This window comes from Hyla sarda, chromosome 9 (assembly GCF_029499605.1).
Source record: "Hyla sarda isolate aHylSar1 chromosome 9, aHylSar1.hap1, whole genome shotgun sequence".
Lineage (NCBI taxonomy): Eukaryota > Metazoa > Chordata > Amphibia > Anura > Hylidae > Hyla > Hyla sarda.
The window spans coordinates 108,954,529-108,967,448 of record NC_079197.1 but is presented as its reverse complement, the minus strand read 5'-3'; the positions used below and the strand labels follow the sequence as shown (position 1 = coordinate 108,967,448).

At 45.8% G+C, this 12,920-nt stretch overlaps 1 protein-coding gene across 1 annotated transcript in view; it reads left to right on the top strand.

Annotated features, from left to right (window-relative positions):
• Window positions 1-12,920, top strand: part of GPR50 (G protein-coupled receptor 50) — a 261,245-nt gene that overhangs the window by 64,451 nt on the left and 183,874 nt on the right. The gene's annotated exons all lie outside the window — the stretch shown is intronic.

Here is a 12,920-nt window from a genome sequence, read left to right as displayed (position 1 = left end):
TTATTTTATTCAACTCCATGGCTAGACAGGGGATTTGGAGCTTTGTAATTACAACAGATATATAGAGATATTATGTTTGGAACAATTTAAATAAAAATAAATAAATAAAGTCTCAATGTGCATACTCTACTGCAATGTAGTCAGTGTACAGCCTGTATAACAGTATTTATTTTTATCACCCCCCTCAAAATAACTCAATACACAGCCATTAACAACACTGACAACAAAAATGAATACACCCCTAAGTGTCCAAATTGGGCCCAAAGTGTCAATATTTTTTGTGGCCACCATTATTTTCCAGCTCTGTCTCAAGTCCCTTAGGCACAGAGTTCACCAGAGCTTCACAAGTTGCCACTGAAGTCCTTTTACACTCCTCCACGACAACATTGTAGAGCTGGTGGATGTTAGAGACCTTGTACTACTCCATCTTTTCTTTGAGTATGCCCCACAGATACTCAATAGGGTTCAGCTCTGGAGACATGAATGGCCAGTCTATCAACTTTACTCTTAGCTTCTTTTGCAAGGCAGTGGTGGTCCTGGAGGTCTGTTTGGGGTCATTACCATGTAGGAAAACTTCCCTGCGGCCCAGTCTCCAAAGGGAAAGGATGATTCTCTGCCTCAGAATGTTGGAGTACATGTTGGCATTCATGGTTCTCATAATGAACTGTAGCTTCTCGTGTAGCACTTATGTAGTCCCAGACCATGACACTCCCACCACCATGCTTGACCATAGGCAAGACACATTTGTCTTTTGTACTCCTCATCTGGTTGGCGCCATACATGCTTAACACCATCTGAACCAAATAAGTTTATAGTGGCTAATTCCCCCGACCTTTAACCTCTGCAGCAATGCTGGCAACACGCATATGTCTTTTTCCAAAAGACAGCCTCTTAATATAATGCTGAGCACGTGCACTAAACTTGTTTGGTCGACCATGGTGAGGCCTAGACTGAGTGACATTTTTCCTGTGAAACCGCTGTATGGTCATGCTCACTGGGCTGCAGCTCAGTTTCAGGGTCTTGGCAATCTTTTTATGGCTTTTACCAAGAGGTGCCATGTTGAACTTCCAGTGACTTGGATTAACCCCTTAACGATGCAGGGCGTAAATGCACATCCTGGTGCGGTGGTACTTGTACTCAGGGTTTCACACTCTTGCTGTGGCTGCAAACGTTGCTTACAAACCTATATATAAAAACATTAACTTACCAAGTAAAGTGCTCTGAATTATGTTTGGTATAAAAGCTATGCACGGATTAAGTGCACTTCATAAAGCTTTGAGTGAAGGCACGGTAAAATGCAATTTATAATGCTATGAATTGTTTTTGGTATAAATGCTATGAGTGAATGTAACGGTATAAATGCTATAAGTGAAATGCACGAAATAATGCTATGAAAGAATGCACCTTAAAAATGCGAAGTGAATGCCCAGTATGAACACAGGGTATACATGCTATGAATGAGAGCAATGTATACAGTAATTCCCGGTATAATGCTATGAATTGAGGCCCAATATAAATGTATGGTATAAGTGCTATGATGAGTGCATGGTGTGAACGCAATGCACAACTGCTGTGAACTGCACTGCACTGTCCGTGTACACTGTATACACAAAATAATGACCGTAAGCACTGCATATGGACAATGACAGTACTGAAAATCAAATATTGTGACCTTTTGCACTGCATAAACACCATGAGAAACAGCACTGTGGGCAACATGATTGTATACTGTATATCCTTATGACTGATTAAACTGTATAAAACCCACTGTGATACTATGACGCTATGTACATCAAGTAAATACTGTGACCAGTGACCTGAGTATGACACTAACAAGCACTGTATGCACTAAGCCTGTGTGCACTATAAATTATATGCTCATGTTCACTGTAAATTCAGACTCTATGCCCCATTTGTACTATATGTGAATGCTAACCAGCAGAAGTGCGGCAAATAACACTGATGCTACCCCCGTGAAACCTGATCCTGCCAAAACACCCCCCCCCCCGTCTCTGCAATCGCTGAACACCGGTTGCAACTCTGAACCAGCGACACTGATGACAATATATGCACAGGCGGCCAGCATACTGCCATGAGGCAGCGGTGGAGCTGCACAAGATGCTGAAGCTGCGCCACCTGCACACCGAACGTGCGTGCAGTAGAAAGGGTAACATCAAGAAACCTGGGAGACTGTACTCCCCTCGCATGTGCGCCAGGCTCCCGAATCCTGCAGTGCTGCAGCGGACACAAGGCTTGACCTCACCTAATAACTATTGCTCTGCCAGACCCATCAGACCTCATGCCACCTCAACCCTCGGAGCTGCTCCATGAACTCTATGTTGATGTTAATGCGAATCTCCCGCCAAGCCAGTCAGCAGCTAAAGAGCCCTGCTGCAGGGACCGTAGGAGCTTCAAAACAGTGAGAGATTCAAATGCTGGACACGGCAGAACAGTATGCGTGACCTGCCGTGAGCTGCCTGGCTTTCGCAAAGCATCCTGTGCGCCCCACCTGGATGGTGCAGGGGGGCATTATATACTCACGCCCCTTGCATGCTTAATGTACGCCCCGCCTGGAGGTGCGGGGGGAGTGGAAAACTCATGCCCTTCGCTCAAATACAGCCTTACAGGCTTAAAACTTAACGCACCAGGACGTACATTTACGTCTTTTACATGACTGTGAGCACCGGGGTGGTGCTCGTGTCATGCATGGCCAGTCCTGGCTGCTATCAGCAGCTAGGGACCCGCCAGTAATGGCATACATGAGTGATCGTGCTTATGTCCACCTCAGATGCAGTGATCAATACAGATAATGACATCTGTGGCAGTGCGGTCATAAAAATGGATAATCGGATCGCCCGCAGCGCTGCCGCGAGGATCCAATCATCCATAATGGCTGTCAGAGGTCCCCTCACCTGCCTCCGTCCGTCTCCCGGGGTCTTCTGCTCTGGTCTGAGATCGAGCAGACCAGAGCAGAAGATCGCCGATAATACTGATCAATACTGATTCTGATCATATGCTATGCATAACACTGAACAGTATTAGCAATCCAATGATTGCTATAAATAGTGCCTTATGAGGACATAAAAAGTGTTAAAAAAAAGTAATTAAATGTAAGTAAATGTAAATTGTCCCTTTTTCCCAATTTACCCTCAAAAAGTGTAAAAAAAAAAAAATAAACATATTTGGTATTACCGCATGTGTAAATGTCCGAACTATCCAAATACAATGTTAATGATCCCGTACAGTCAACGGCGTAAACTTATTTAAAAAATCCCAAATTGCTTCTTTTTTGTCAGATTATATTTTTTAAAAAAAATGTTTTTTAAATTAATTAAAAGTTTTATATAAGCATTGATGTGGTATCAATAAAAAGTTCAAAATGAAAAAGTTATAGGTCGTCAAAATAGAGGGATTTTAAATGTACTATTTTATAAGCCATGATTTCTTTAAAAAAATTAGATAACATTTTCTTATTAACCACTTAAGGACCAAGCCCATTATGACCTTAACCCCTTAAGGACACATGACGTTCTCATACGTCTCCATTTCCGAGTCCTTAAGGACACATGACGTATGAGAACGTCATGTGTTTTACCGGCCCCCCGCAACCATCTGGAGCGGAGCCGGTCCTCGATGCCTGCTGAAATCGTTCAGCAGGCATCGGGGCATATCGCCCAGGGGGTTCATTATGACCCCCCATGTCGGCGATGGCCGCAGATCGCTGGACAATTCAGTCCAGCGATCTGCGGCGGATTCCGGGTCAATCGGGTCTCCAGTGACCCGGTGACCCGGAATTATTGGCTGATCGGGGCCGTCAGAGACGGCCCCGAACAGCCAGAGGCAGCAGGGGTGAGGTGGCACTGGTGCCACCTCACGATCGCCCTGATTCGTCGGCCGATCAGGGCGCCTGCTGCGGGTGTCACTCCCGCAACCCGCTCCGCCCCTCTTCCGGAGGACGTGAGCGGGTGCGGGACGTGCACCCCGGGTGCTGGGGACCCCGATCCCCGGCGCCCCTGTTGGGATCGGGGCCCCAGGAGCAGCGGCGGCGGCGGAGACGACGAGGGACTGACCTGGTGCAGCGAGGATCGTTGCAGGTGAGTGACAGCCTCCTGCTGTTGCTTAGCAACAGCTCCCAGCATGCAAAAGGGCATGCTGGGAGCTGTAGTTATGCAACAGCAGGAGGCAGACCACCACAACTCCCAGCATGCCCTTATGGGCATGCTGGGACTTGTAGTTTTGCAACAGCTGGAGGCACATTCTTTCTATGGAAAAGTGCACCTTCAGCTGTTGTGTAACTACAACTCCCAGCTTGCACAATCAGCTAAAGTGCATGCTGGGAGTTGTAGTGGTGCATCTGGTGGTTGCATAACTACAACTCCCAGCATGCCCGTTGGCTGTCGGTGACTGCTGAGAGTTGTAGTTTTGCAACAGCTGAAGGCACACTGAGTTAAGTAGCAAACCAGTGTGTCTCCAGCTGTTGCATAACTACAATCCCCAGCATCCCCAGCCAAAGTAGTATGCCTCTAGCTGTTGCATAACTACAACACCCAGCATGCCCTTCCGCTGTCCGTACATGCTGGGGGTTGTAGCTTTTGCAACAGCTGAAGGCACACTGGTTGCAAAACACTGAGTTTGTTACCAAACTCGGTGTTTCACAACCTGTGTGTCTCCAGCTGTTGCAAAACTACAACTCCCAGCATCCACTGATCGACCGTACATGCTGGGAGTTGTAGTTTTGCAACAGCTGGATGTCCCCCCCCCCCAATGTGAACGTACAGGGTACACTCACATGGGCGGAGGATTACAGTAAGTATCCGGCTGCAAGTTTGAGGTGCGGCAAAATTTCTGCCGCAGCTCAAACTGCCAGCGAGAAACGACTGTGAACCCCCCGCCCGTGTGACTGTACCCTAAAAACACTACACTACACTAACACACAATAAAATAAAAAGTAAAAAACACTACATATACACATACCCCTACACAGCCCCCCTCCCCAATAAAAATGAAAAACGTCTGGTACGCCACTGTTTCCAAAACGGAGCCTCCAGCGGTTGCAAAACTACAACTCCCAGCATGCACTGATAGACCGTACATGCTGGGAGTTGTAGTTTTGCAACAGCTGGATGTCCCCCCCAATGTGAACGTACAGGGTACACTCACATGGGCGGAGGATTACAGTAAGTATCCGGCTGCAAGTTTGAGCTGCGTCAAATTTTCTGCCGTAGCTCAAACTGCCAGCGAGAAACTACTGTGAACCCCCCGCCCGTGCGACTGTACCCTAAAAACACTACACTACACTAACACAAAATAAAATAAAAAGTAAAAAACACTACATATACACATACTCCTACACAGCCCCCCTCCCCAATAAAAATGAAAAACGTCTGGTACGCCACTGTTTCCAAAACGGAGCCTCCAGCTGTTGCAAAACAACTACTCCCAGTATTGCCAGATAGCCGTTGACTGTCCAGGCATGCTGGGAGTTTTACAACAGCTGGAGGCACCCTGTTTGGGAATCACTGGCGTAGAATTCCCCTATCTCCACCCCTATGCAATCCCTAATTTAGGCCTCAAATGCGTATGGCGCTCTCACTTTGGAGCGCTGTCGTATTTCAAGGCAACAGTTTAGGGCCACATATGGGGTATCGCCGTACTCGGGAGAAATTGGGCTTCAAATTTTGGGGGGTATTTTCTGCTATTACCCTTTTAAAAAATGTAAAATTTTTGGGAAAACAAGCATTTTAGGTAAGAAAAATATATATTTTTTTACATATGCAAAAGTCGTGAAACACCTGTAGGGTATTAAGGTTCAAATTACGCCTTGTTACGTTCCCCGAGGGGTCTAGTTTCCAAAATGGTATGCCATGTGTTTTTTTTTTGCTGTCCTGGCACCATAGGGGCTTCCTAAATGCGGCATGCCCCCAGAGCAAAATTCGCTTTCAAAAAGCCAAATGTGACTCCTTCTCTTCTGAGACCTGTAGTGCGCCAGCAGAGCACTTTTCACACCCATATGGGGTGTTTTCTGAATCGGGAGAAATTGGGCTTAAAATTTTGGGGGATATTTTCTGCTATAACCCTTTTTAAAATTGTAAAAATTTTGGGAAGCCAAGCATTTTAGGTAAAAAAAATATATATTTTTTTACATATGCAAAAGTCGTGAAACACCTGTAGGGTATTAAGGTTCACATTACCCCTTGTTATGTTCCCCGAGGGGTCTAGTTTCCAAAATGGTATGCCATGTGTTTTTTTTTTTTTTGCTGTTCTGGCACCATAGGGGCTTCCTAAATGCGGCATGCCCCCAGAGCAAAATTTGCTTTCAAAAAGCCAAATGTTACTCCTTCTCTTCTGAGACCTGTAGTGCGCCAGCAGAGCACTTTTCACCCCCATATGGGGTGTTTTCTGAATCGGGAGAAATTGGGCTTCAAATTTTGGGGGATATTTTCCGCTATTACCCTTTTTAAAAATGTAAACATTTTGGGAAAACAAGCATTTTAGGTAAAAAAAAATATTTTTTTTTACATATGCAAAAGTCGTGAAACACCTGTAGGGCATTAAGGTTCACGTTACCACTTGTTACGTTCCCCGAGGGGTCTAGTTTCCAAAATGGTATGCCATGTGGTTTTTTTTTGCTGTTCTGGCACCATAGGGGCTTCCTAAATGCGGCATGCCCCCAGAGCAAAATTTGCTTTCAAAAAGCCAAATGTGACTCCTTCTCTTCTGAGACCTGTAGTGCACCAGCAGAGCACTTTTCACCCCCATGCGAGGTGTTTTCTGTATCGGGAGAAATTGGGCTTCAAATTTTGGGGGGTATTTTCTGCTATTACCCTTTTTAAAAATGTAAAATTTTTGGGAAACCAAGCATTTTAGGTAAAAAAAATATATATTTTTTTTACATATGCAAAAGTCGTGAATCACCTGTAGGATATTAAGGTTCACTTTACCCCTTGTTACGTTCCCTGAGGGGTCTAGTTTCCAAAATGGTATGCCATGTGTTTTTTTTTGCTGTCCTGGCACCATAGGGGCTTCCTAAATGCGGCATGCCCCCCAAAAACCATTTGTCGCTCCTTCCCTTCTGAGCCCTCTACTGCACCCGCCGAACAATTAACATAGACATATGAGGTATGTGCTTACTCGAGAGAAATTGGGTTTCAAATACAAGTAAAAATTTTCTCCTTTTTACCCCTTACAAAAATTCAAAAATTGGGTCTACAAGAACATGCGAGTGTAAAAAATGAAGATTTTGAATTTTCTCCTTCACTTTGCTGCTATTCCTGTGAAACACCTAAAGGGTTAATACACTTACTGAATGTTTTATTGAATACTTTAGGGGGTGTAGTTTTTATAATGGGGTCTTTTATGGGGTATTTCTAATATGAAGACCCTTCAAATCCACTTCAAAACTGAACTGGTCCCTGAAAAATAGTGAGTTTGAAAATTTTGTGAAAAATTTCAAAATTGCTACTGAACTTTGAAGCCCTATGGTGTCTTCCAAAAGTAAAAACTCATAAATTTTATGATGCAAACATAAAGTAGACATATTGTATATGTGAACCCAAAAAAAATATATTTTGAATATCCATTTTCCTTACAAGCAGAGAGCTTCAAAGTTAGAAAAATGCAAAATTTTCATTTTTTTCATCAAATTTTGGGATTTTTCACCAAGAAAGGATGCAAGTTACCATAAAATTTTCCCACTAAGTTAAAGTAGAATATGTCACGAAAAAACAATCTCGGAATCAGAATGATAACTAAAAGTATTCCAGAGTTATTAATGTTTAAAGTGACAGTGGTCAGAATTGCAAAAAACGCTCCGGTCCTTAAGGTATAAAATGGCCTGGTCCTTAAGGGGTTAAGGACCAGAGCATTTTTTGCACATCTGACTACTGTCATTTTAAGCATTAATAACTCTGGGATGCTTTTACTTATGAATTTGTTTCCGAGATTGTTTTTTCGTGACATCTTCTACTTTAACATAGTTGTACATTTTCATCAATACTTCATTAATATCATGAAAAATTTGAACATTTAGCATTTTTCTAACTTTGAAGCTCTCTGCTTGTAAGGAAAATAGACATACCAAATAAATTATATATTGATTCACATATACAATACTTTATATTTGCATCATAAAGTTGACATGTTTTTACTTCTTGAAGACATCAAAGGGCTTCAAAATCTAGCAGCAATTTTCCAATTTTTCAGGAAATTTCAAAATCTGAATTTTTCAGGGACCAGATCAGTTTGAAGTGGATTTGAGGGGCCTTCATATTAGAAATAATACATAAATGACCCCATTATAAAAACTGCACCCCTCAAAGTATTTAAAATGACATTCAGAAAGTTTTTTTTTAACCCTTTAGGTGTTTCACAGGAATAGCAGCAAAGTGAAGGAGAAAATTCAAAATCTCAAATATTTTACACTCGCGTGTTCTTGTAGACCCATTTTTTCAATTTTTACAAGGGGTAAAAGTAGAAAAAGCCCCTCAAAATTTGTAACCCAATTTCTCTCAAGTAAGGAAATACCTCATATGGGTATGTAAAGTGCCCGGCAGGCGCAGTAGAGGTCTCAGAAAGGAAGGAGCGACAATTGGATTTTGGAGAGTGAATTTTGCTGAAATGTTTTTGGGGGGAATATCGCATTAAGGAAGCCCCTATGGAGCCAGAAGAGCAAAAAAAAAAAAAAGGCATACTATTGTATAAATGAAATTATTTTTTTTCACAAAAATGCATTTTCCCCCCAAATTTTTTACAAGAGGAAATAGGAGAAAATGCCTCCCCAAAATTTGTAACCCCATTTCTTCTGAGTATGGAAATACCCCACGTGTGGACGTAAAGTGCTCTGCGAGCGCACTACAATGATCAGAAGAGAAGTCGCCACATTTGGCTTTTGGAAAGCAAATTTTGCTGAAATGGTTTATGGGGGGCATGTCACATTTAGGAAGCCCCTATGGTGCCAGAACACCCACATGGCACACTATTTGGGAAACAAAACCCCTCAAAGTCTGTAACAAGGGGTACAGTGAGCCTTTACACCAGGGGTCCCAATCTCAAATTATCTGGAGGCCACTAGAGATAGCGGCTGGGACTCATGCGCCCCTCATATATAATGCCCCATCATGCGCCCCTCACACATAATGCCCCCATCATGCGCCCCTCACATATAATTCCACCATCATGCGCCCCTCATCATTTACCAGCAACACCCCCACCAGCAGTAGCACCCCATCATCTACCAGTAACACCCCCCATACTCCCTACCCCCTGTGGTAATAGCATGAGCTGATGGATGATGGGGTGCTACTGTCATGGCAGTAGCACCCTCATCATCCACCAGCAACACCCCCCCAGCAGCAACACCCCCCATTCCCCCTACCCCCCTGTGATGATAGTATCAGCTGACAGATTATGGGGGTACTACTGCTGGGAGGGTGGTTTGGGGTTGTTGGTGGACAGAGAGCAGTAGCACCCTCATCCTTCATCAGCAACACCCCCCCCCCAAAGCCTAGAACCCCCCAGTGCCCCTTTTTCTCCCTGACAGTACTCTAGCTTACCAGGGTCAGTCAGGTGCACCCCACTCTGTTCCTGGCTGGCAAGGTAGTTTGCAGGCTGTGTGCTGTAAACTTGCTGCAACGTTTCTTTGGCGCACCAGATCAGTGTGTACGACGCGTCGCGTTGGCGCCGCGGACATCCCGTCATGCTAGCCCCTGAAAATGAAAATTAAAAATTTGATTTTGTTCACAAACATCATGTTTGTCACGATTCGGCTGGCAGGAGGTGGATCCTCTGTGCCAGAGAGGGATTGGCGTGGACCGTGCTAGTGGACCGGTTCTAAGTTACTACTGGTATTCACCAGAGCCCGCCGCAAAGCGGGATGGTCTTGCAGCGGCGGTAGTAACCAGGTCGTATCCACTAGCAACGGCTCAACCTCTCTGACTGCTGAAGATAGGCGCGGTACAAGGGAGTAGACAAGAGCAAGGTCGGACGTAGCAGAAGGTCGGGGCAGGCAGCAAGGATCGTAGTCAGGGGCAACGGCAGGAGGTCTGGAACACAGGCTAGGAACACACAAGGAAACGCTTTCACTGGCACGATGGCAACAAGATCCGGCGAGGGAGTGCAGGGGAAGTGAGGTATACATAGGGAGTGCACAGGTGAACACACTAATTAGAACAACTGCGCCAATCAGGGGCGCAGTGGCCCTTTAAATCGCAGTGACCCGGCGCGCGCGCGCCCTAGGGAGTGGGGCCGCGCGCGCCGGGACAGGACCGACGGAGAGCGAGTCAGGTACGGAAGCCGGGGTGCGCATCGCGAGCGGGCGCCACCCGCATCGCGAATCGCATCCCGGCTGGAGGCGGTATCGCAGCGCACCCGGTCAGTGGATCTGACCGGGGCGCTGCAGTAGCGAGGATGTTGCGAGCGCTCCGGGGAGGAGCGGGGACCCGGAGCGCTCGGCGTAACAGTACCCCCCCCCTTGGGTCTCCCCCTCTTCTTGGAGCCTGAGAACCTGAGGACCAGACTTTTGTCTAGGATATTGTCCTCAGGTTCCCAGGATCTCTCTTCAGGACCACAGCCCTCCAAATCAACCAAAAAAAAAGTTTTCCCTCTGACCTTCTTGGAGGCCAGTATCTCCTTTACGGAGAAGATGTCAGAAGAACCGGAAACAGGAGTGGGAGAAACAAGTTTGGGAGAGAAACGGTTGATGATGAGTGGTTTAAGAAGAGAGACATGAAAGGAATTAGGAATACGAAGAGAAGGAGGAAGAAGAAGTTTGTAAGAGACAGGATTAATTTGGCACAAGATTTTGAAAGGACCAAGATAGCGTGGTCCCAATTTGTAGCTGGGGACACGGAAGCGGACATATTTAGCGGAGAGCCATACCTTGTCTCCGGGAGAAAAAATGGGAGGAGCTCTTCTTTTCTTATCGGCAAACTTTTTCATGCAAGATGAAGCCTGTAAGAGAGAATTTTGGGTCTCTTTCCATATGGTGGAAAGATCACGAGTTATTTCATCCACAGCGGGCAAACCAGAGGGCAAGGGAGTAGGGAGGGGGGGAAGAGGGTGACGGCCGTACACCACGAAAAATGGGGATTTGGAAGAAGATTCAGAGACTCTGAAGTTGTACGAGAATTCGGCCCATGGTAGAAGATCTGCCCAGTCATCCTGGCGGGAGGAAACAAAATGCCGTAAATAGTCACCCAGGACCTGGTTAATTCTTTCTACTTGCCCATTGGATTGAGGATGATAAGCAGAAGAGAAGTTTAATTTAATCTTGAGTTGTTTACAGAGAGCCCTCCAGAATTTTGACACGAATTGGACGCCTCTATCCGAGACGATCTGCGTGGGCAAACCGTGAAGACGAAAAATGTGTACAAAAAATTGTTTTGCCAACTGAGGCGCTGAAGGAAGACCAGGAAGAGGAATAAAATGTGCCATCTTGGAAAATCGATCAACTACCACCCAAACAACAGTGTTGCCACGGGATGGGGGTAAGTCTGTAATAAAGTCCATACCAATCAGAGACCAAGGCTGTTCGAGGACAGGCAGAGGATGAAGGAGACCAGCAGGCTTCTGGCGAGGAGTCTTATCCCGGGCACAGACAGTGCAGGCCCGCACAAAATCAACAACATCCGTCTCCAGAGTCGGCCACCAATAGAAACGAGAGATGAGTTGCAAGGACTTTTTGATGCCCGCATGGCCAGCGAGGTGGGAGGAGTGACCCCATTTGAGGATTCCGAGGCGTTGGCGTGGAGAAACGAAGGTCTTCCCTGGAGGAATTTGCCTGATGGAGGCTGGAGAAGTGGAGATCAGGCAGTCAGGAGGAATGATGTGTTGCGGAGAGAGTTCTACTTCCGAGGCATCCGAGGAACGAGAGAGAGCATCGGACCTAATGTTCTTGTCGGCAGGGCGAAAGTGAATTTCAAAATTAAAACGGGCAAAGAACAGAGACCACCTGGCCTGGCGAGGATTCAGCCGTTGGGCAGACTGAAGATAGGAGAGATTCTTGTGATCGGTGTAAATGATAACTGGAAATTTTGATCCCTCCAGCAGATGCCTCCATTCCTCAAGTGCTAATTTAATGGCCAGTAGCTCTCGATCCCCGATGGAGTAGTTCCTCTCCGCCGGAGAGAAGGTCCTAGAAAAAAAACCACAAGTAACAGCATGCCCGGAAGAATTTTTTTGTAGAAGGACCGCTCCAGCTCCCACTGAGGAGGCATCAACCTCCAATAGGAAGGGTTTAGATGGGTCAGGTCTGGAGAGCACGGGAGCAGAAGAAAAGGCAGACTTGAGCCGTTTAAATGCGTCTTCCGCTTGAGGAGGCCAGGACTTAGGATTGGCATTCTTCTTGGTTAAAGCCACGATAGGAGCCACAATGGTGGAAAAATGTGGGATAAATTGTCTGTAATAATTGGCGAACCCCAAAAAACGTTGGATAGCACGGAGTCCGGAGGGGCGTGGCCAATCTAAGACGGCAGAGAGTTTATCCGGGTCCATTTGTAGTCCCTGGCCAGAGACCAAGTATCCTAGGAAAGGAAGAGATTGACATTCAAACAGACATTTCTCCATTTTGGCATAAAGTTGATTGTCTCGAAGTCTCTGAAGAACCATGCGGACATGCTGGCGGTGTTCTTCTAAGTTGGCAGAAAAATTCAGAATATCGTCCAGATATACAACAACACAGGAATATAAGAGATCACGAAAAATTTCATTAACAAAGTCTTGGAAGACGGCAGGGGCGTTGCACAGGCCAAAGGGCATGACCAGATACTCAAAGTGTCCATCTCTAGTGTTAAATGCAGTTTTCCATTCGTCCCCCTCCCTGATGCAGATGAGATTATAAGCACCTCTTAAGTCCAGTTTGGTAAAGATGTGGGCACCTTGAAGGCGATCAAAGAGTTCTGAGATAAGAGGTAGGGGGTAGCGGT